Source organism: Manis javanica, chromosome 3, assembly GCF_040802235.1.
Source record: "Manis javanica isolate MJ-LG chromosome 3, MJ_LKY, whole genome shotgun sequence".
Taxonomy (NCBI): domain Eukaryota; kingdom Metazoa; phylum Chordata; class Mammalia; order Pholidota; family Manidae; genus Manis; species Manis javanica.
In genome coordinates, this window is record NC_133158.1 from 84,326,386 (window position 1) to 84,351,696 (window position 25,311).

Here is a 25,311-nt window from a genome sequence, read left to right on the forward strand (position 1 = left end):
CAGAAAATCTACACAGACCAATCACCAGCAACGAAATTGAAGCGGTAATCAAAAAACTACCAAAGAACAAAACCCCTGGGCCAGATGGATTTACCTTGGAATTTTATCAGACATACAGAGAAGATATAATACCCATTCTCCTTAAAGTTTTCCAAAAAATAGAAGAGGAGGGAATACTCCCAAACTCATTCTATGAAGCCAACATCACCCTAATACCAAAACCAGAAAAGAAAACTACAGACCAATATCCCTGATGAACATAGATGCAAAAATACTCAACAAAATATTAGCAAACCAAATTCAAAAATACATCAAGAGGATCATACACCATGACCAAGTGGGATTCATCCCAGGGATTCAAGGATGGTACAACATTCAAAAATCCATCAACATCATCCACCACCTCCACAAAAAGAAAGACCAATCCACATGATCATCTCCATAGATGCTGAAAAGCATTCGATAAAATTCAGCATCCATTCATGATAAAAACTGTCAACAAAATGGGTATAGAGGACAAGTACCTCAACATAATAAAGGCCATATATGATAAACCCACAGCCAACATCATACTGAACAGCGAGAAGCTGAATGCTATTCCTCTGCAATCGGAAACAAGACAGGGATGCCCACTCTCCCCACTGTTATTCAACATAGTACTGGAGGTCCTAGCCACGGCAATTAGACAAAACAAATACAAGGAATCCAGATTGGTAAAGAAGAAGTTAAACTGTCACTATTTTCAGATGCCATGATAATGTACATAAAAAACCCTAAAGACATCACTCCCAAACTACTATAGCTAACATCGGAATTCAGCAAAGTTGCAGGATACAAAATTAACACATAGAAATCTGTGGCTTTCCTATACACTAACAATGAACCAATAGAAAGAGAAATCAGGAAAACAATTCCATTCACAATAGCATTAAAAATAATAAAATACCTAGGAATAAACCTAACCAAGGAAGTAAAAGACCTATACCCTGAAAAGTATAAAACACTCTTAAGAGAAATTAAAGAGGTCTCTAACAAGTCGAAACTCATCCCATGCTCGTGGCTAGGAAGAATTAATATTGTCAAAATGGCCATCCTTCCCAAAGCCATATACAGATTCGATGCAATCCCTATCAAATTACCAACAGCATTCTTCAATGAACTGGAACAAATAGTTCAAAAATTCATATGGAAACACCAAGGACCCCGAATAGCTAAAGCAATCCTGAGAAGGAAGAATAAAGTGGGGGGTGGGGATCTCACTCACCATCTTCAAGTTCTACTACAAAGCCACAGTAATCAAGATAATTTGGTACTGGCACAAGAACAGAGTGACAGACCAGTGGAACAGAATAGAGACTCTAGACATTAACCAAAACATATATGGTCAAATAATATATGATAAAGGAGCCATGGACATACAATGGGTAAATGACCATCTCTTCAACAGATGGTGCTGGCAAAACTGGACAACTACATGTAAGAGAATGAAACTGGATCAGTGTCTAACCCCATACACAAAAGTAAATTCGAAATGGATCAAAGACCTGAATGTAAGTCATGAAACCATAAAACTCTTAGAAAAAAATATAGGCAAAAATCTCTTGGACATAAAGATGAGCAACTTCTTCATGAACATATCTCTCCGGGCAAGGGAAACAAAAGCAAAAATGAACAAGCGGGACTATATCAAGCTAAAAAGCTTCTGTACAGCAAAAGACACTATCAATAGAACAAAAAGGCATCCTAGAGAATGGGAGAATATATTCATAAATGACAGATCTGATAAAGGGTTGACATCTAAAATATATAAAGAGCTCTCACACCTCAACAAACAAAAAGCAAACAATCCAATCAAAAGATGGGCAGAGAAGCTGAACAGACAGTTCTCCAAAGAAGAAATTCAGATGGCCCACAGGCACATGAAAAGATGCTCCACATCAGTAGTCATCAGAGAAATGAAAATTAAAACCACAATGAGATATCACCTCACACCAGTAAGGATGGCTACCATCCAAAAAACAAATATTTGCAAGGTTGTGGAGAAAGGGGAACCCTCCTACACTGCTGGTGGGAATGTAAATTAGTTCAACCATTGTGGAAAGCAATATGGAGGTTCCTTAAAGAGCTCAAAATAGAAATACCATTTGACCCAGAAATTCCACTGCTAGGAATTTACCCTAAGAATACAGGAGCCCAGATTCAAAAAGACATATGCACCACTATGTTTATTGCAGCACTATTTACAACAGTCAAATATGGAAGCAACCTAAGCATCCATCAGCAGATGAATGGATAAAGATGTGGTACATATACACAATGGAATATTATTCAGCCATAAGAAGAAAACAAATCCTACCATTTGCAACAACATGGATGGAGCTAGAGGGTATTATGCTCAGTGAAATAAGCCAGGTGGATAAAGACAAGTACCAAATGATTTCACTCATATGTGGAGTATAAGAACAAAAGAAAACTGAAGGAACAAAACAGCAGCAGAAGCACAGAACCCAAGAATGGACTAATAGTTACCAAAGGGAAAGGGACTGGGGAGGACGGGTGGGAAGGGAGGGAAGAAAAGAAAGGGGGCATTACGATTAGCATGTATAGTGTTGGGGGGGGCACGGGGAGAGCTGTGCAACACAGAGAAGACAAGTAGTGATTTTACAGCATCTTACTATGTTGAAGGACAGTGACTGTGAACTTGGTGATAAGTAGTGATTTTACAGCATCTTACTATGTTGATGGACAGTGACTGTGAATGGGGATGTAGGGGGGACTTGGTGAAGGGGGGAGCCTAGTAAACATAATGCCCTTCATGTAATTGTAGATTAGTGATACCAAAATAAAAAAAAAAAAGAATGGCAAGAGAAAAAAAAATCAGACCCTTCATAGTTTCTGACCTAATAGGCTGTTGGCACCCCTCTTTTTACTCTTAAAAGGGACTCACTTCTTCTATTTAACAGAAATAATTTAACCCCAGAAAGCTATTCCTTAAATAGAAAACCTACTGAACTGAAGGCTAACCTTAGGTCTGACTATTGCTGACAGCTGATCTATATATTCGTCACATGTAGACATTGCCAACACTTTGATAATTGAACATCTTTGTCACTGGAGTGATATAATGGAAAGATCATTGTCTTTTAAGTTAGCTATTCACATATTTGAAAAATATTTCCAGCATAAAATAGCTGTAAAACTTTGACCAGTCCTAACAGGTAAAATATATCATAGAATTATGGAAAGGATTAAAAAATATGGATGTAGAACAACTGGCAGATTATCAGCCAGTCAGTACCTTAAAAATGTTCATTCCTTTCACTTTGTGGACTACCACTAGGTTTTTAGAACCAAATTGTATATTCCTTGATTTTTTTTTTAAGTAAGTCATTCACAAATACACACAAAGGTTCAAAAGAATTTATTTGATGCTGCTCCGAGAGCACCCCTTAATTATCACTGATCATCAGTTGAGTACTATAGAGCTTGGTTTAGTTTATTTGGGTTTTGGGTTTTGGGTTTTAGTTTGATTTTGGTTTTCTTTTTGTAGACAGGAGTAAACAAAATCTAGAGAAAGTTTAATTCTTTGGTAGAGGAAAAGACACATTAATATGAATAATACCTTTTCTGAAGTTAGTTATTTGTTTTAAAATATAGAAAACTCCTGGTGATAATAAAATCAGAATTAAAGGTAATATCCATAAAAACAATTTTACATGTTCCCTGAATTCAGCTACCTCCTGCTTTCTGAGATGTACCTGTTCCTAGAGATGGATAAATAAAGTTAAAAATGTGTTAACAATAGAAGATGCTTTCAAGTGTGTGTGTGTGTGTGTGTGTGTGTGTGTATTAGTACTGTATATTTTTACAGATTTTTCAACTTATTGGACTCTTTTAAACTTGTATACTTTAAATGAGAAAGTATGTTAATCATCAACTCATACTAGCCTTTTCACCTTAAGTGCATATTATTTTTAATTACTTTAAAATTATATTATTTCATAGAGAAGGTGTGAACAAAATTTTTTTCATTTAGCCATAGAATAGACGGTGTGAGTGAAACTTTTCAAAGACAACAAAGAAATCAGTATTAGAATAAATTAAATTAAAAACATCTGATTTCTGATTTAAAATTCTGATCAAAGAAAAGTGTTTGATTCTATTACTATTTTTAGTTATTTAAAGCATATTATTATTATTTTTAATTCATGTAACAATTAACTTTTGTTGCTGTTAAAATTAAAATTATCTAATATGAACTCAGGAGAGTTCCCAGAATTGACTTGACATCATCAGAGATTGGGAGGAAACAAAACAAATGACTTCTTGATTTATTCCCAGAAAACAGCAAGGCTTTCTCATCAACCCAAACCTATCAATGATGTAATTCCGTATATGATTCTTTTCACTTAAATTTATTATCTGAAGGGAAAGTGATAATGTTTATGGGCCATATTGGCTACGGAAACATATTTTTTCATTAGAAATCAATTGTGTTCTCTGTTAGTATCTGTGGTTATAGTTCAGCAAAACGTGTTAGCAAATTAGAGCATGATCTAAAGCATGGTCTATGTCTTAGAATTACACGCTTTTCCTAATTGTTCAAGGATCTTCTGTCATAGGGAAGCAAATTTCTAGGATAGCTCCAGAAAACGTGTTTGCCACTTTATTGATGTTTGAGGAAAATTATAAAGCACCTTTATGTGACTTTCTAGTAGGAATGGTTCATTATACCAGAAAGAATGACAGTCTTTCCTTCAATCTAATGATGTTATATTTTATGAAATTTCAAGTCAATGGAATTAACTTTGATGCCAGATGTTACTTATGAAGCAATCAGTGATCTATCTTAATCACAGATTAGTCATCTATGAAAGTATGATGTCTTTCCAATGATGTTCTCCATAATAAGAACTAAGACACTGAGAAATAAATGTAACCCATGATAAATAGCCATTCTGGATCAGAAACTACTTTCATTAATACATGAAAGAAAAACAGGGCAGGAGGGAGCCACAGGCAGGAATATACAGCGTATATTACAATTGGTTTTGATCCTTAACAAGAAGCAGGTGCACAAGATCTTCTCTGACAGATAATTCCTGAATGATTGTGTGTAAATAAAGCAAAACCTTTAATTTTACAATGTTACTCCCACAAAATCAAGCAATTCATATATCAGAAGTCTTTTTGCCTTGTTCAAAGTACCAAATTCTCTTACATTTATTGATTTAACATTAAATATTTCCCAAAGAAAAAAATGAAAAGGGCAAAAATGTGGCAGAAACACAAGAAGTCCCGATTTATAAGGGACTGGAACCTAAGTCTGTTCATATACCAGTGATTTGGTTACATCAGTATGTTTACTTTGCATATGCAATGATCACATTCCCAAACTGGCTCACAAAAGCCTAATTCCCAAGTAAAGCCTTGTAATTATTACCTTCTGCTATTTTTGAAGGAATTGTAGAGAATAACTACTTTATCCCCTAAATTTCCAGGGTGTACTTGTTTCACTTTTAGAATTTGTTTTACTTTCTCCATACTGGCTTATAATTATTTGTGTAATTGTCATCTCTCTTTCTATAATGAAATATCTTAAAATGTTCTAGGTCCGGTAAAACTGAAAAACACTTTTTGAATATAAAAAGCTGCTAAATTAGTTATACAGAAGATGAACAGAAAATCATCTTAAAAAAGATCTTTTTGACTCTAGACACCCCACTAGCCTCTATATTAAGCTGTCAGTTACACAAGCTATTTCCCCACAGAAGCATGGAACAAGACCCTGTGCAGCCTGAGAGTATCTGCCTCTTGCAAACATTTTTATTCAGATTTGATTCTTGAAGGAATTTTACTTCGTTTTTTTCAAGAAGACTTTGAGAAAAGGAATCACATCTTTGACCCTAATTTCCAATTTAATATTAACTCGGATGGACTGAGATGGTCTCAAGAGAGGACTGCTAATGGGTAAGAGAAACACAAGCCCCAGAAGGAACGACAGTAGAAGGGTCAGGACCAGGAACTCTGGCTCAACACCAAGGCTAGCAAGTTGATAAAAAAAAGGTCAATTCCATCTCCCTGATAAAGTGAGCAATGTTTAAGAACTACATCTTAGTGAAAGGGTTTAAGGTAAAAATGCCACAATCTTCAAAACCTGTCAGGGTGTAACAACTAGGGCCTGTGCAGTTATTTGAGCCATCAAGTTTTTCATCATAGAGTGGAGGGTGTTTATCTATGATGTTTAAGTTTTCAACCATGTGAGAAGCAAAGGGCTACCTTACATTTGAAAGAAGCACTGACTTCTTTTGTCTGAGTAAGTACCTTAATTGTGTGGACAACTGGAAAGAGGAAAGCTTCAAAAACATACTCTCCTAATAGGGCCAAAAGTATGCACCAAATAATCGGAGCAGTGGGGAACAGAGAGACATGTAATAAAATTCTGATCCCATATCTTACCAGTATTTTATCAATAAATATTTGCTTTTATAATCCTGCCATTGATTTTTTAATTGAATATTGCTGTTTCAAAAACAGCAAGTTAAATTTGAGAAGGAAGGATAAGCAAGGAGTTTGTGGAAATTCAGATTAGGGACATCACGGAAATTTTAAAGGGCTTTGTTTGAAGGTAATAATGATTCCTTTTGATGTCTCATTGCATATTAAGACTTACAGGTTTTTGTTTTCATGGATATATTATTATTACTAGCACTACAATTACTCTTGAAAATTTGGTTTGTGGGTATTATGACTCCCAAATGAAGCAGTAACTGGAAATGATTTTCCTGAAATAAATAACCATAAATTAGTGGAAAAAATTAGGGATTAATGGAAGGAAAATGAAGGTGAAAGTCTATGTGTATATGTAGGAAAGATATGTTTGGTATAAAATAAATTAAGCTTTTGCAAGTGAAAGATAAAGGAATTAGGCTGCTCTTAAGGCAGCCAGATTCCTCAAGAATGAATGACCATTAGCTTTTCCCCAGATGTCTGTGCTGAAGGTACTTTTTAAAAACCTTTCCACTGAGAATGTTTGGAGAAGTTAAGTAAATGTTTTAAATTTCGTGTGAAGACATTAGAGAACTACTGTCACAGAAGAATTTAGGAACCAAATTCCAGAAAGTGTTTTCTCCAATAAGTATTTGCTGATTCCTAACCTGCAGCCGAGCTGCAGAAGAGCAGAAAGCAGCAGCTAAGAAGTTGAGCAAACTTGTGGAAATCTCAGTCTCATGGGAGGATGAATAATACTGAGGTTTGGGAAGGAATAAGGAGGGCACCAGGGTACACACCCCAAGTTTTCTGTTGGGGTCCCTGAATGGTTATATTGCATATTATTTATAGAGTTCAGTAAAAATAGTCCTGCCTTTAGAAAAACTAAACTAAGTTTATCTGCATTTTCCCTAATAGTTTTCCAGAAACAATAATAAGTTCTCCCTGGAGGAAGATAAGGTCATTCAGAGCCATAAATATCACCAATATTTGTTGAACATAATGTCAGAAATACCCTATCATATCAGGCAGTAAGATCATAATACTAAAAAGAAAAAGAAAAAAGATAATAGAAACGTGTCCACGGAAGACCCATATATTGGAATTATTTAGTTCAGAATTTAAAATATGTGTTATTAATACATTTAAGAAAATAAAAATACAAGTTGGAGAATCAGCAGAAATTGAGTTTATAAAAAAGAACAAAATGAAAATTCTAAAACTAAAATTTTAATAACCAAAATTAAGAACTCAATGAATAGATTTAATAGCCAATTAGACAAACAGCTGAAATTAGGATTAGGGGGGCTAGAGAATAGACTAGTAGAACATATCCACACTGAAACCTAAAGAGAAAAAGATGGAATTACAAAAAAGATCATAAAAGAAATATGAAATATGATGAAAATCTCTGTGCAATTAGAATTCAAAGAACTCTATTTGAAATATTGGGCCAATATTTCCCAAAACTGCAAAAGATATTAAGCCTCAGATTCAAGAATTACTATTAAATTAGTTTTCTTGATACTTAGAGTAACTTGTATTTGCAAGGAAAAATAATTTTTCAGTTTTACTTCTATAGTAATAGCAATTATAATGTAATATTTATTCTATGGACTTTACATATATTAAATCATTTAATGCTCACAACAACTCTACATAATAGCTGTTCTTGTTATTCTAATTTGAAGTTAGGAATGTGGCCAAGAGAGGTTAAGTAATTTTCCCATGGTCACAAATCCAGCATATGACAAAAATCAGGATTCAAACACTAGCATCTAGCTCTAGAGTCCAGCCCCTAACCGCTATGCACACTTTAATGCAAATGATAAATGACACCTTTATATGAAAATGTTGATCAAAGCCATTCCCTAATAATTTTAAATCCATATTAAAAATTTCAGTTGTAATTAATTATAGCAAGTTTTTAATAGAAAGCTGCCCAAAGGTTTGCCTTAGGACAATATGACAAAATAATTTAAAAATGAAATATGGACAAAGTGAATTGTTTAAAAAAATTCAGCACTGACCTGCAGGTGCCAAGAAGCATACGTAATTCTTGTAATTGGTAGGTGATAAAAATTTGGGCTTTACTGTGATTTGTTCTCTGTGCTGTGGTAACTGTTTGATCTACCTTATGTGCAGTAAGACTCAGATTTCCATTTTGTATTCTCTTCTCCAGTGAATCTGTTCAGCAAGATAAAGCAAAGAGGTAAAAATAATCAGTGAGAATGCTAAAATACACCAAACTACATTATTACATGATAAAAATTATAAAATATTTATTTGTATATGCTAAATATATATATGATTGGAATTTTCCCAAAGTATGCAAGCAATTTCTAAGGTTGGAAAACTCAGTATTTGGCAACTCTAGGAATCTGTGATTTTCTTGAAAGAGAGAGAGACAGAGAGTACTGATAATATTAAGGTCTTTTTTGCCGGCATCAAGTCCCATGATGGTCTCAATTTTCTATCCTTCTTAAGACTTGAGTGCTTAGCTCTGCCATTGACTCTGTTAGTTACCATAGAATCCTTTCAACAAATCTCTCTTATTGTTAATTTGCTCTCTTTTCACCAAGGGTAAAAATACATCAAAGAAGGAGAAAACTTGGAATAAGTCACATGACACATCTGAATCATTTTCCTCACTGTTAAACTGAAGGATAAATAATAACCACACACATACAAAAATTAAAATAATAATAATTATCACATACTAACTATATACCAGTCAATTTATAACCATGATTTCATTTAATACATGAAACACTAAGAAATCAGAACTCAGCTGAAACAGATGTCACAACAATAATAAATCAATGATTAATATAGTGATGTTCCAAAGTACCTAAATAGTAAATTCAATAATATCAGGTAACATTTATTGAGTAGTCACAGCACTAAAAACTATGCTTAAGTATTTTACATCATGTAATCTTCACAACAACCGTATAAGGTAGATGTTAGCATCCATATTTTACAGATTAAAAAGCTGAGGATCAGATATATTAAGAAGTTTCTTCCAATGATTATGGATACAGATATGATTAGATTCATTAGTATTGATATAATTTTTTTTTCAGCTAGGTGATTTGTTGTTTATAATAATTAGAGCATAGCTAAGCTACTACAAGAAGCATAAATAAAACTAATTAACAAGATCAAAGTTTATTTCTGAGTCATATATGATCCAGGACTAGAAGGCGGCCTCTTCCTTTCTCAGCACACCAACCCATCTCTAAGTCCCAGGAATCTGTTCTAATTCTCACCTTTGTCCAGACAAAGGGAAGAGAGTGCTTACCTTTTAAGGTACAACCTATAAGGTATAACACGTATCCATGGTATGTAATGTGAAAGAGCAATTACTAAAAATATTCTGTGCATATTTCATTTTATAGTAGGTAAGACCATGCATATGCAAAGCAGATGAATATGTTTTTGCTCTGTGCAGTATAAAGCAGAAGTGCCTGATGTCTTTCTGTATGGTTTATTACTGAAAGGTATGCTACAGGGTGTACTATTTTTCTTTTGTAGTGTACAGCAGAAATTATGCACTGGGCTAATCTTAACAGAGCAGCATTTCTGTGTCAACAAGAAAAGCACTGCTCTACAATTTAAAAAAAAGTTACACCTGAATGCTAAGCCAGCACATTGTCATATCCAAAGAGAAAAAAATAGTGAAAACTTTCATTATGATCACATTCCATCTACTGAGCATATACGTCTTTCAGCATGTTGTGTGAAGAAATTGGCAATAAATACTAGTTTTCCACATTTAAGTATACTGACAGTCAAAGGAAAATGTATTCAACAAATTCAAAACAGGGTATGAGATGAAAAACATTACTTCATGACAACAATAATGCTTGGGAAAAGCCATTTAAATGATGCCACATGGCTTGTTTCAGTGGTCTAGCTCAGTGATATGTTTAATACCATAAAGAGCCTAAAGCCATCACTTTAGCATCAAAATATTGCAATATTTATTGCTGAAGACAGAAACAAAAAAGAAGAATTTCTGTAACATAAGTGAGTTTCACTCCTTCCTAGCATTTGATTTTTTTTTTTTGTCATTGATTGGAAAAAAAAATGGGGGTGAGGGGCACATTTACAAAAAACATCAAAATACAACACAAGAGATTTTCCAAAGTTGAAGGTAAATAAAGAATGGATCAAGAATTAATGCATCTGGCCTCTGAATGGAAATGTTTCATTGCTTCAGAAGAAAATTTAGTTTAAATATCCAGAATGATCCAACAATTAGAGCCATTCATAATTCATAACGCCTTTATTATGAGATGAGATTTTCTACTTTAGTTAAAAAAACAATGAAAGTTGACTGGATAAGGAATCTAATCAATGGCTACAGCTAACTATTTTCAAACTTAGTATGCTTATTTTGGTGAAAGGTTGCAAATAATATTATTCTTATTTTGTCCTTATAGCGAATACAGAGATGATATAATTGCCAGTTTTAAGTAAAACTTATGAATAATCTAAAATTTTTATGATGGTTTTACTTGTATGCTGAATGTTTGTAAGAGTTTTAGTTGAGAAAAACTGTCCTAAACTCTTTACCATTGTCCCCAGTAATCAGGGAAGACTTACAGGATGAAGGAAACTTCCATTTGGAATTTGACATTTAAAGAAGCAGAAATTACGGAAGTGTGAAAAAGTGGAAAGTCATTCAGTGAACTTCAGAAAAGTAAAAATTTAAATATAACTCTATTTTATTCCTTTCTGTCAGCACCCTCAGTTTTATTCAAAGTAAAGTGTATGCTAATAATATATTACCAAACTGTCAGTTTTTGAATTCAATGTTTCTCAGTATTTGAACTATCTTCTTTTTCCTATTGAGGTTTACACTATTTTTATTGATCCTGTCATCAATTTTCTACTGGTTTTATGGCCTTTCAACAGTCAAGTAGGAAAGAGACTCACAATTTAACCATGTATCCTTTTTTATACATATGTAATGGTTTTCCTTTACCTACTGTACCCAGAACCATGTTACAGAGATGATTAAATTAGTTAAGCAGACTTTGTTTTGTATAAAACTATGTTACCTTTTACTGTTTCTGAGAAAAGTAACCTATTTTTTCATTTATGGGACAAAGCTGGTGGGGTTGTTTTCTTTTCATTTTTTCACCCATATTATGTTTTATTCCCTTCTGGATACCCATACCAATCAGAAAAATAACAAAAGGACTCAGCATCTTTGACTTCTCCTATTTGAAACCCCTTATTTTCAAAACAGTCATGTAGCAGAGATCCAAGGCTGCAAAACAAGATGAATTGAGCAGAAGAAGATCATTAGAAGGAACAATGTGGCACTCATCATTCTGTGCTGTCACAACACCATCTGTGCTGCACCAGACCAGAGTAACTTTGACATGACAAATAAACCTCTTAGGGGAAATGGGGGTTCTATTAATTGTTCCACTGTCTGGCCAAACACTAAGGATATACTCTCCTCTAATGCACACCATATACAATTGTTATTATTGAATCAACAATAGTGATGAATTATGATTTTTTTAATAACATTTATTTCCTCTGAATGAAAAATAATATTTAAAGTATTACAGTCTCACTGGGTGGATTAAATATATTTATGCAGCCCTGTAATTATATTTATACCTCACCTGGGGAACTGACTCCAGAAATATTGTTTTCTTCACCCTGCTAACAAATATTGTTCAGTGAAACTACATCATACGTCCTCATGGCAGGCATTTCCCTCAACTGCAAAACATGCTGAGATTGTTGGTTCACGTAACTTTTGATCTGCAGGCACTGATTTTCCTGAACATTACTATTATTAACAACAATGACAGCGAACATCTACTGAAGGTTTATATATGCCAGCTGACCTGCTAACTGTCTATGTGGATTATTTCATTGAAGCCTCACAACAATCCTGTGAGCTAGAGGCTTTTGTGAACCCTGTAGCTTTCTAGATCAAGAGTTATCCAACATTTCTGGTAAAAGGCCAGATAGTAAATATTTTAAGCTTTGCCAGACCTGCCCCGACTTTGCAGTCTGCCCCGACTACACAACTGCTGTACAAAAATTATACAGACAGTACATTACTAAATAACTGTGTATTCCAATAACTGTGTATTCTGGATTTTGCCTGTGGGCCGCTGTTTGTCTACCCCTGTTCCAGATGATGAAACTGAGGTTTAGCAAGGTTAATAACTCACCCAAGGGTGCTATGTAGTGAGGCCAAGATTTAAAAATAGACTAACTCCAAATGTGAGCTCCTACCAGTGTGTTATACTGCCTCCAGGATTCCTTATCTCCTGCATCCTCGGTGATGAATGGAAGACTGAGAAAATGTGAAGATTGTAATGTCCTAACAGTTGGCACTAGAATTTCTCTTAGAGAGAGAATGTATTTGTTCTAAAGGAGTCTTCATAAGTCACTTGGGAAAGCTAAGAAACAAAAGACAACATCAGCAGGCCTCAAGGTAAAAGAAAAGACATGAAGAGAAATGTTGAGGTACAGCACTAAGAAGTAAAAGAGAACAGGTGAATGTGTTAAGGGGGATTATAGCCTGGATTACAGGGGGAAAGTCCACAGATACAAAGCACTAAAGAATGAAAAGGAAGGGATTGAGCATATTTAACATTCTGTTACTTAGGCTATAGTAATAGAAAACACAGGCTTAAAAGAACATAGAAAGACATTTTCTCACAGAATCTAAATCACAAGTGGGAGAGGCTCCAATGTAGTGTACGCACGGACCCAGCTCCGTCTCCCTGTCGTCACCTCAGCTCTCCCCATTGCTGCGTGCCAACGCCATCAGCAGGAAGGCTTTCCCCACCGCAGGGAGAGGACTGCTGGCGGGAAGTGGCAGTGTGCTTCCTTGTCATCGTGTAGTGGGGAAGGTAGGGGGGAATCCTGCTTTTCTCCTAGGATTGAATCCCCTTAATTAATAATACACCTCCTCAAAGTCCTGAGTACTTCGGGTTTAATTGTGGATTCTGAAACCATTTTCCAGCAAAAAGGATGGATTTCCTGAGACTGGTCTGCTAAACCATCACAGGGCCATGCAGGTGGCCATTTCACTTGCATTGTGTGAGCTGCCATGGGATGGATGACTACTTGAGCAAAAATGAGATCCTTTTAGGAACACAGAAGGTATACATCTCTAATTCATATGATGAAATACTTAATGTTGTTCTGTAACAAGACCGACTTAAAACAACAGATAAACAGAAACAGGGCTTGCCATTGATATGAAGCTTATTATCTCTGTTTTACAAACTATCCCATCACATTATAAGTCAACAAACATTGAGGCTGTGCGTTATCAGGCAATGCAACAGACCTAGGGTATAAAGAAAACTCAACAGTCACTTGTGAGAGACAGCATATAAAGTCATTTTGAAACAGTCTGGTTAAGTGGATGAATAGTGGCAGAGTGGAGAGCTATAGGTGTACTCCAGACTGAGGACATCAGAGAAAACTGAAAGAGAAGGCTTCACTATCCTTGATCAACTTCATAAACAGAAATTAAGGCTATATGACATAATATCATAATATGTACATGGACCTATCCAACAATAACATGTTTTCATTACAAAAGTATAGATAATGGGTAAATATCTTTCACATCACAACATCTCTTGAAAGACATTATGTGAGGTACCAGTAAAAGTTAGAAGTGATATGTGCAGAGACTATATACAAATATATAGAGACACACATATAGGCAACCCATACATTTAACATCCTAAAGAGCATGAGCGTTCACATTCATTTGCATCCACTTACAAATCTAAAAATCAAGCCTAGATATTAGGGATAAAATTATTAGGTGAACACAGAAAGAGAATTTTGATTTGTATAGAAAAGATGTATTTGGAAAACTGCTGCAGCATCATTTAAATATGTACTTTATTTTGAAATAGGAACATATTTTATCTATAGGATATTCATTTTCTTAATAACTGAATGTGGCATAACTTGCTGACAAGACAACTTGCACTTGAACTTGAGGGAAGCACTCATGGTTAGAGGTAGTTGAGCATTTTAGAAGCGAAATTACTTAATCTACTCAATTTAGAGCTTTGGAAGGAATACATTAATGTGTAAAGGAAAATAGACCCAAAGAATAAAGGCTTTTAAATTACTTTTTCCCTAGATAAAAATTACAGTACTGTGGCTTTCAAGCACACATTAAAAATTCAACAATATAGTCATTTTCTGGGAATTATTTTAAGACAGGGTTCCTCAACCACAGCACTATTGATATATTAGGCTGGATAATTCTTTGTCATGAGGGCTGTTTTGTGCAGTATAGGATATGTAACACAATCCCTAGCCTCCTACCCACTAGATGTCAGTAGCACCTCCTAATCATAACAATCTAACAGAATGTCTCCACATATTGTCAAATGTCCCCTCAGGAACAAAATTGCCCCTGGTTCAAAAACTACTGTCTTAATAAATAATTTTACTATCAATCTACAGTTTAATACTATTATGTAATAATTAAATTTCTTTTTTTAGTATTCAGTGTATAAATAATCACTTCTGAAAAGTAATGAGCAAGTTGCTTCCAAAGTTAAATTATGGAATCTCTTCAAGATATACATAAATTAGGGAAACAGCTTAAAGGTAATGAGAATGAGGGGGCCAATAGGGATAAAATCAATTCACAGTGATTCCAAAATTGATTATACCATATGCTGATATCACCTCTGGTCTTGGACTTACAATCTGCACTAACAGTAGCCTGAATCATCCAAGAAATTGATAAATAAATGGTGAGGGAAACTCAAATTCAACCAGGATTAAACAAGGCAAAGTTTAGGACTTAGGAGCAATTAAAAAGTGGTGGTAAGTAGAGAAATCAAATCCAGACTTACAAGCAGAGGTTAGGAGAAACAGTGACTCTCAGGCAGTCAAGCACTAAAAGCCAGAGCCAACCACCCTCCACCCATATTTGGGTATCACCATAGGGACCAAGATTACACTGAAAAAACAGAAATCAGTCAAGCTTGAAAATCCTAGGAGACATTTTTAACAATCTCATAAGTAATATCATTAGATAGAGCCATCTATCTCCTCTTAAGTATAAGTCAAATATTTTTGACATATGTATTAATACATACATATTTTTATACTTGTTAGCATATTATTTCATTCAATCTAGCTCCCCATTTAAAATGTTTGACATACTGCCTGCCACAAAGATACAAATAAATACTTTTAAATAAATACTTGAATATTTTATAAATGACTTGTTTCTTCCCTCACAATAACAAACAACATTTCATAAAGATCAGCTTTTAGCCTGCTGTTAGGGATCTTTACCTTTTTTACTGATATTCCTTTATGTTCAATACTCCCCAAAAGTAATACAGATTCCCAAACCTCCAACTTTTCATGACTTCATAATATCCACAATAGTACATTTAATACCCTGCTACTCTCAAGTAACCCATGGTATTTGTTTGATAAGGAAAAGTTAGTTTCTTATCTGGAGAGCCCAAACCAGTATCACAGAGGAAAAAAAAGATTACAAGATGTGATATATAGGATTGTAAAGAATTTATCTGTGACATAAAAGAATGGTTCTACATTAAAAAAATGTGTTCAAATAATTTAATATGAATTAAAATAATTCACCTTTGAGTAACTAAGTCTCCATGCACTCTTCTGGCTAAGTTACAGAAAAAATCCAAAACAGGGTATATGTTTTAAGTGCTGCACTACAGTAAAATTCTTTAAAATTTCCTCCCTATTTTCAGACTCCATCTGCTTAAATGTTAGGACTCTGGGCATTAGGTCTCAACAAAGTAATGTTGAGATTCAGAACCCAAGGACTTCATAGGTCCTGAGGTCAGGATACAGCAGGAAGCAAAAACCAGTTACACCACCAAAAGGGCAAAAACATGTATTTATTTCCAAAGAGATATCAGTAATTTTCAACTCTGCATATTATAGTCACTTGCTGAGCTCAACATAGTACATAGTGTTGTCCAAATGCCTCAGAAATTCGGATTTGATTGTTCTGAATTGGGGCCAGAGCCTCAGTATTTTCCAAGTCCCTTAGGTAATTATAACATGCAAATACTGAGATATAAGTATAATTAGAAGCCAAGTAGCAGCATCAGTAGTGAGGGAGAAATGGGAGTTAGATATCTTAAAAAGGTGTCATCTAATATTTTATTATATTTGTTAGTATAGTTCATCAGATATATCATAGTCAGAAACCACAAGGCAGCCTTTGCCAGTGTACATCTGTGTATGTAACAGTAAAAATACACAGACAAGAATTTGGGTTGCTGAATAGCTACATGAATTACAAAATAGCTTCCCTTTCCTCTCATTAAATCTTTTGTTAGCATTGTAAATTTTTGAGTTCTTTAAAGATATAATATTTTATTATAGAAACCAACATGGTTCTTTCAATGAAAATTTTTCCTCCTCCAAAATTGAAGGTACCAAAAAAAAAGTACAGAAGGACCTGGCTAACATCTGTAGACAAGGTATTTGCATCACTGTAAAGGAATGATGATATGCAATTAGATTCATAAGATTTCTTAAGAAAATTAAGAACTTAAAAGGAAATGATTGTCTTTTATCTGAATTCAGCTATTACATCAGTTTACCTGATAATTAAATATATAGCTTTTGATCTAATAGACAACCCTGATAAAGTGAAAAATCTAATCAAATAGGATGTCATCAAAGCAACTGCACAAACATGGAGTGGGGCTGCACTAGTTGTAGGTATTTTAAAGACCAGTGAACCAATGAGATTTCATATAAAATACACCTACATGAAACTTGCAGATAAAGTGGCAGTTTACACATACTCTGAGTCTGCAATAAAATGAGAGAAACTGTTTTAAAAATAAAATAGGAAGTATTACCATCTAAAAACAAAAACATGCTGGAACACAAAAGCAGCATTTGGGGAGCTAGAAAACAACTTGAGAAAGCTGAAAGGTAAGCCTCAGTAGAGGATCAAGTCTTAGGAAGTAGAAGCACTACCTTTCTTCCAGAGATACAACAGGGCATAAAAACAGGCTATTGTTCCTTCCCAACCCTAGTGGAAAACAGGAGTTTTTACTCTATGGAGCGGTGGATCCAGAGACCCAAACCCGGCCATGACAGCCGACCCCTCCCACATCCCAGTGGGACTGATCCAGGGGTGGGTCCATCTCAGACTTTCTTGACTAGAACAATCAGAGAAAAATGATCCTTTCTTCAAGTTGGAAAATTGAAAAGATATAACCCAGGATTGGCAGGGTTTGTGTATACTACCACACAAAGGAATCTGAGAGAATGAATCTAATGATCAACAAAGAAGCTGTAGTAAGAATTAGAAACATAAGATCTTGTTGAAATCAACTTTAAAATTTTAGGAAATCAGAAAGTGCCTGGTTTTGCTCAACTTTGATCTCAGGGTTTGGCATCTAGTAGTTCCTCAATTGAAGTCTGCTAAATGAATAAAACAAGTCTCTGATCTCTGTCTCTGATATTCTGGGGTTTTCCTACCTCCTGTAGCTGTTTTAGCAGTCATCTCTCAAAAAGAGAAATAAAGAAAAGAAAGGAAAATCTCCATCTCTTTCTGCTGAGGTAGTTTGAATTAGGTTTTTGTTATTTATAATAAATAAATAAAATTATACCACAATTGGCAAGTAGGAAGTTATAAGCCTGAAAATGTAGAAGTGCCTAATGCAAGTTGGACTGGGAAATAGTGAAGATACTTCCATCCTAGGGCAGGAAAAATAATTGCTCTAAGCCAGTGAAGCAGATTGTTAAGCAATATGTTTAAGCAATTTGTCTCAGATATGTACCTGAATAAACCCAATATTCAATGGTAGAAAACTAGAATATTAGAATGCTGGCTTTCTTTACCAGGGTTCAGTAAGGTCCTACAAGTGAGAGACAAGCTTTAATCCAAGCTTCTCCACCTGAAAAGTGAAAGGCAACTACTAGTATAAAAAGCCTTTTAAAAGAGATACATTTTCTGCCAATGGCCATTAAGCTGTAATTTTGAAAACTCCTAACTAATGTATCCTAAAGAATTACAACAGTTGAACTCTTTGCCTTACATTAAAATTAGTGTTTGCAAAATTTAGAAAGGGAGAAACAATGCAACATTTGAGGCTGGAACCCAGAAAGAACCAGCAGAATGTCCTAATCAGGCTACTCTCAGATATCCCTTGTCCTAAACTCCCTACTTGATGAAGGTATTAATTTTTCCCTACAAGTACCATCAAAAGAGATATAAAGGCTCTGGGCACTGGGGAAGCTCTGCCTTACCTCTCCAAGCCTATTGCTCTACCCTGTTATGGACAATGGATTAAGCCAAGGGCACTGAGCTAAGACCTGAGACATTGAGAAGGTCCAAGACCTGTTGCCAAGAAACAGGAACTGCAAAACAAGTCCAGATACAAAGTTCCTGACCTCACAATTTCTGATTTTATTTACTGCTAAAGGATGCCCAGCAAATGAAATGTAAGGCAACTGTATGTAGAGCTTGGGAGACAGAGAAAGGAAAAAGGAAGAGGAGAGTGGGGAGTGGGAGAAAGACAGGGAAGGAGGAAGGGAAGAAGGGAGGAAGAGAAACCCCAAGCATGCTAAACAATGGTGCATGAATATTTAACTGCAGAGGCAAACCACATGGTCATGATAGACTTGTTCTCTAGAGGTAGACCATTCTGAAGCTAGTGAAGCCTCTATAATAGTCCTTTATATGTCTATAAAGAACATTAGACAATAGAATTCTTCCCATGGGAACAATCAGAACAACAAAATACCTGATCAAGAAAGTCACTTCACTGCATGGAAAGTTATTCAACATATGGATGCACCTTAATGTTCCAACACAGCCAGATAATAATGATAATAGCCTATGTTAGCAGAAAATTCTCTTATTATTTGCTGGCATTGTGCTGAGGGCTAATGGAATCCTCAAAACAACCACATGAGATTGCTCCTATCATTATATTGGTTTTGCAGAAAACAGTCTTACGGAAGATAAATCCATTGTCCACAGAAAACTTGTGAGTGCTAAGAGTCAAAATCTAAACACAAAGAATTGGACTCCCAGGCCAGTGATTGTAAGGACTCCACTCTAAAGAGTATGTAGGTGGTTTTGAAACCCTTGACAGCTGTTACATTGCATCATATTTTCCCCTTATTTCTAGTGGTTCTTAGTGTGGATTGTTTTGCCCCTCAGAAGACATCTGGCAATATTTTTAGGTATTTTTGGTTGTCACAACTTGGGGGTAGGGAGGGTGCTACTAACTTCTAGTGGGTAGAGGCCAGGAATGGTGCCAAACATCCTATAATTCACAGGTCCAGCCCCAGAAAGAAAGGATTACTCAAGCCAAAATGTCACTGGGGGCACTGCTGAGAAACTCTACCTCACCTGGATGGAAATAATTTTTGGTTCTTCCTTGTATATTGTGAGAATCACTCAGTATGAACCAGTCAGTACATGAACCACACATGAACCACTCAGTACATAAGTTGCTGGCTCATGAGAAGCCACATCTGGACTTGACTGAGATGACATCCCATTGCACAGAGATTCTACATGTGGAGTTGGATTCAATAGTTTTGTCACCATGTGGAAAGGGTAAGAGGGTTTGTGATGATAAAGAAACAACTGTAAATAACATAGGAACCATTTAGAAATTATACATATGGAAAAACAGTTGTAGGTACAGGGCATTCACAGAATGAACTCTTGGGGGCATTTGTTACTTTTGCTACCTGTAACGATTCTCCTCCCCTTATTGACTAGAACTTTGTCTTTCTGATTGAACTGCCAATTATAGTAGCCTTTCTAAAAGACATGAACACAAATAGCTGTTCTCCATCCTTCTGGCACAGAGATTATTCCAGGAACGAATACACGGCAATACTAGTCCAGTAAGAGTCTTTCTTGGATTTTTTCTAAAAGGATGATTTTGGAGAAAAGTTACCTCTTTTCCCTGATCTTTGATCTGGAGCAATTTTTCTCGTATAGAAGAAATCTAAACAACTCGATCCTATACCCACAGAAAGGTAGAAATCAGATTCTGAGAGAAAAAATTCTGGCAACACTGAGTCTCCAGTTCCAATGTATGTGCCCTGCAGCACAGCAATTCCTTCTTTTGTCAATTACATCATTTTCTTTCCAATCAACCTTTTCTTTCTTTAAGTTAGATTTCTGCCCATTATTACCCACACAGTCTTGATGAATACAGCATCCCCTGGGTATCGCTGTTCACAGAACACTAATTGAACAATTTATTAGTAGATTCTTTTCAAATCTTTTGCAGGTATAAAGGTTCTAGAATTCTCATGTAGTCTGTCTTAACTTTGAACACTGCCATGCAGAATTGGCAGAGCATTTAGAAGAAGTCAGGATTATATTCATACATTTTGGGTACTTCCACACCATGTGCCCTTTAAGTTCCAGTGTTTCTAGAAACTCTGAAGCTGCATTCAGTGGTGTCCTGTCACTGTAACCAACATCACAGAACAAAGTTCCCATAGATAAAAACAACAAAGTCAAAGACCAGCCACCATTTCTTACAGTGGCTTATGCACAGAAAAAAAATAGTTAAAATTAAATTTTAAAAAATAAAGTAAAATGCAGCATCTCCTCTAAAACAACATGCTCTTATGTTTTCATTTAATTTCTCAAAGGACCACCAAACTGCAGTGAAAGGAGAAGCACTAGAAACTCTTCTCTGGTCTCAGAAAATGGTATTTCCATGTAGTACCCACTGAACATTTCTGTTTCAAGAACTGTAATTCAGAGGGCCTTGCAGAAAGACCATAGCCTTTTTGGTTAATCAGTAGGAAGGACTGGGGGAGGAGATTACACTAATTTGAGATGGAAGGGTTTGTGCATTTCACAATGACATTTCATGTTCAACTGATCATCCTCCTATTCAAAAAGATAAAAGAAAATAAACTCACGTGCATTGAGAGTCAAATGGCAATCTTCTGATATTATTTAAAATTTGCTTGGAAATGGCATAAAAGTACCTAGATATTCCTACATATTCCATTGTATGTGTGCATAAGAGACAGAAAAATAAGAAAACACTTTTAAAGTAAATGATTTGGGAAGGTTCAGGAGAATATATGCACTTTCGATCTTGATGAAGAGTTGTGTGAGGAATGGGAAATAAACTGTAAATAGTAAGGTTAGTGGAGGAGAAAAAGAAAAACAGGAAGGAGCAAAAGAGAAATAGAAAAAATTAAATGGATGAATATAAATACATATACACATACACATATATATATGTAATAATCCCAGGCCTCTTGCTTTTGTCATGCATTGTCACATAGTCTGTGACAAAATATATATGCTTTCATAAATACAGATCTCGTATGTAAGACAAGCAATATTAGGTTAGAAATAATCTGACAACTTGAATTAGTCTAAGAACAGTAATCATTAGTCTGCAACATTTATAGATACAATCATAATTCAATAAAACATATCTGGAAGGAAATCAAAAAATAAAACTAGATATGCATCAACATTGCCATTTCTTCAAATGTATCCAACAAATTAAGTAATATCACCTTTATAACTCACCCTTAAATACTGTTTTTAATATTCTCATTATTATAATACTGGTGTGCATCTTTATCATATATGGCTTTAGAGTTTAATGTAATCTGGATTACTCAAATTAATTTTTTTCATCCTTTTATTTTAAACCAATGATATGTTTTTTGAATAATAACAGAACTAAGCAACCTATAAATCTGTTAGAAATACAAAGGTTAAATCCCAACAGCCATGTTTTTTTAAATTTAAAAATAAAAGTAGAGATAACAGTGAGAATTATATATATTATACTAATTACACCATGTAACATCTTAGAATTTTTCTGGGCCACTCAATAAAAGTAAATATTTATTAAATTGTATAATCCATTCATTGATCAATAAATGGAGCTTACTAGCTAGAATTAAAAATTCACTGCTATTCAGTTCATCTCCTTTGAATCAACTCTATTCAAGTGAAATTCAAACAATGAGATGGATTCTATTGAACCGAACATTAATTTTAGTCAAGTGTGTTTTTTGGCTTGTTTGTTGTGTTTGGGGTATAATGTGAAGGAATTCAACTAAAGCAAAATCATCAGACCATCCTTAAGAACATTTATATTGGCATTCTCAAATGTGAAAGCTTTGAACATATGCATACATTGAATTACTAAAATTCCTCATATCTACACTCTGCTAGTGCTAAATTGGGCAGATTTCATAGTTTTAATACTAGTCTTTAAGGTGAAAGGTGTGATAGATAATTAAAATGGCTGCTGGACAAGAGCTGCTTACAGTATATAGTTCACATTTCTTAAAATCTCTGTTCATCCATGTTATAAATGGAGAAAGTCTCCGCAAAATACATTATGTTTCAACTCCTAATGTAACAGTATTTGCAGATAAAGTTAAATGAGGCCACCGGTTAGAGCCCTAATCCAATAGGATTGGTGTCTTTATAAGAAAAGGAAGAAGCACCAGAGATCTCACTCCCTCAAGAAGGCAGCTGTCTGCACACCAGGAAGGGAGGCTTCACCAGAAACCAATCTTGATTTTGGACTTTAATCTTGGACTTCCAGCCTCCAGAACAAGGACAAACTATACTTCCATTGTTTAAACCACCCAGGCTCATCAATTAGATGATATATAGCACAGTAGTAACCTTGAAATATGTTAGTTTTGGTTTCCTATGTTTAGTTTTATAAGCATTTGGGAATGTTTTATCCTATGGGTATATAACCATAATATTAAAATATGTAGTAGATGCAAGCCTTTCATCTGCATTACACATAGTAACTTAAATAGATTGTATGTGGGACAAATCCTCAGTTCACAGGGAGCACTCACAGCAAGAAAAGAAATGGCAACACTTTAACACGTTCTCAGTATGTATCTGTCAACAAGTTTAATTTAGATGCCTAAAATACTCAACCCAGGGCATAAGTGCCAAGCAATATTTTAAGTTTTGCCAAACTTCTGGAACTCTTTCAAAATTTCACAACAAGATCTGAATCCTACTAAGTGATACTTCCCTTCCTCTTAATTTGTTTAGGTTGCAAAAGAAATGACATTTTCCAACATATTTCTAACTTGAATTTGTGTTTTCTGCTATGCAAACATGATTTCTCATCTTGAAGAAATTCAACATTTTTGACTCAGAACAGCTTTCATGGAAGTAATAGTTGTTCATGAACCCTTTGGGGATGATATGCTTGGTCCAAAAGGCAAAACTAAAACAATCTGAGGACAACAGAACTCACATGACACAGCAGGTCCTGGAATAACTGAACTCCATTTAATAATTCTCATTTCCTTTTTATTTGATCTACAAAGGAATTGCCCCAGTGTTAAGATTGTAATGCATTTATTTTTTATAAGTTGGTGCATTTTGGTTTTTTAATTTCCCAATATTAATTTGTTCTTCTAATTATCTAAGAAGAGCATAAGTAAAGAACCATAAGAGATGGAGGGGGCAAAAAAATAAAAATCGAACAACAGAGCCTTTTTTTAAAGCTTTAAGCATATAGTAGTTTTCCAAGAATGTTTATTTGTTAATTGATCATATCTTTGTTTTAAATGTAATTGTATTTCTCAGCTCTGGTTACCATAATGAAATACCGTAGACTGGTTGGTTTAAACATGGAAATGTATTTCTCACAGTTCTGGAGGCTGTCCAAGATCAAGGCCCGGCAGGGTCAGTCTCTGGTGAGGACTCTCTTCCTAGTTTGCAGATGGTCACTTTCTGTGCCTTCACAATGTGAAGAAAGAGAGAAAGGGCGCTCTGGTATTTATTTCTTCTAATAGAGACACTAGTCATATGTCATAAGGACTCATAAGGACACCCTATGACCTCATTTAACTTTAATTATCTCCAGAAAGTCCCTATTTGCAAATACAGTCAAGCTGGGATTTGGCACTTCAATATATGAATTAGGAGAGGGTAAGGGGGACACAATTACTGTTAGTCTATAACGATGGTGCTCTATGCACCAGAGCCAAGGTTTCTACACTGTGGGTTTGATATGACTTAATTGGAAACTGAGAAGCTGTCTAGTGACAGGTTTAACCTGAATGCTCTTACACTTTCTCTACAAATCAAAAGGAAAAACAGACAACTTTTTAATACTTAGGATTATGGGAAATTTCTTGCTTGTTTTGTGAAGATAGCAATACTGGGCAGCACAGTCTCAAGAAAATCCTTTTATATAAAAATTTATAAATTCATGATGCATGTTGAACATTACAGTACATTATTTTTTCAGGCCATTCATGTTCCAGACTGGGTTATTATAGATACAGGCTCAACAAAAACTTTCCACAAAAGAAGCGAATAAAATAACAAATATTTTCTGAGTCCCTATTATGTGAAACCATTACCAGCCATTAGAAAAGTGCTCCTCTACAAGATCTATATGGCTATTTCCAATAGTTTGTAGCACCAATAAACACCATACATCCAAAACTTTGTGTAATGACCACATTGCTGCACACGAGCCTTTTCTACTGTGTCCTTTATGACTGATATAAAGTGAAGAGATGTTGCAGCAAGGAAAGAAATGGACCAGGCAGCAAATTTTTTTTGTATACATTACATACAAAAGAAGCACAAGTTCTGCTTCTAAAAATTTGCTTAAAATTTCAATAATTTTATCTTCTCTGTTTCTCCTTCTCCATAGTGAAAACGCACAAAGGCTAAGGAGAACAGTTTTTATGTAACTTTCCACAAACTAGCTCTAGGAGAAGCAAATATGGTTGTACTTAGCTGGATTCAAGAGAAGGTTCTCTGAA

The 25,311-nt window shown here is 34.9% G+C and overlaps 1 long non-coding RNA gene across 1 annotated transcript in view; it reads right to left on the reverse strand.

The window, feature by feature from the left end:
- Positions 1–8,109: 8,109 nt before the first annotated feature.
- LOC140848173 (uncharacterized) overlaps positions 8,110–25,311 on the reverse strand; it is a 75,646-nt gene continuing 58,444 nt past the window's right edge. The window contains exon 3 of the long non-coding RNA XR_012128724.1: positions 8,110–8,676. This is a non-coding gene — a long non-coding RNA (uncharacterized lncRNA). The remainder of the gene's footprint in view (positions 8,677–25,311) is intronic.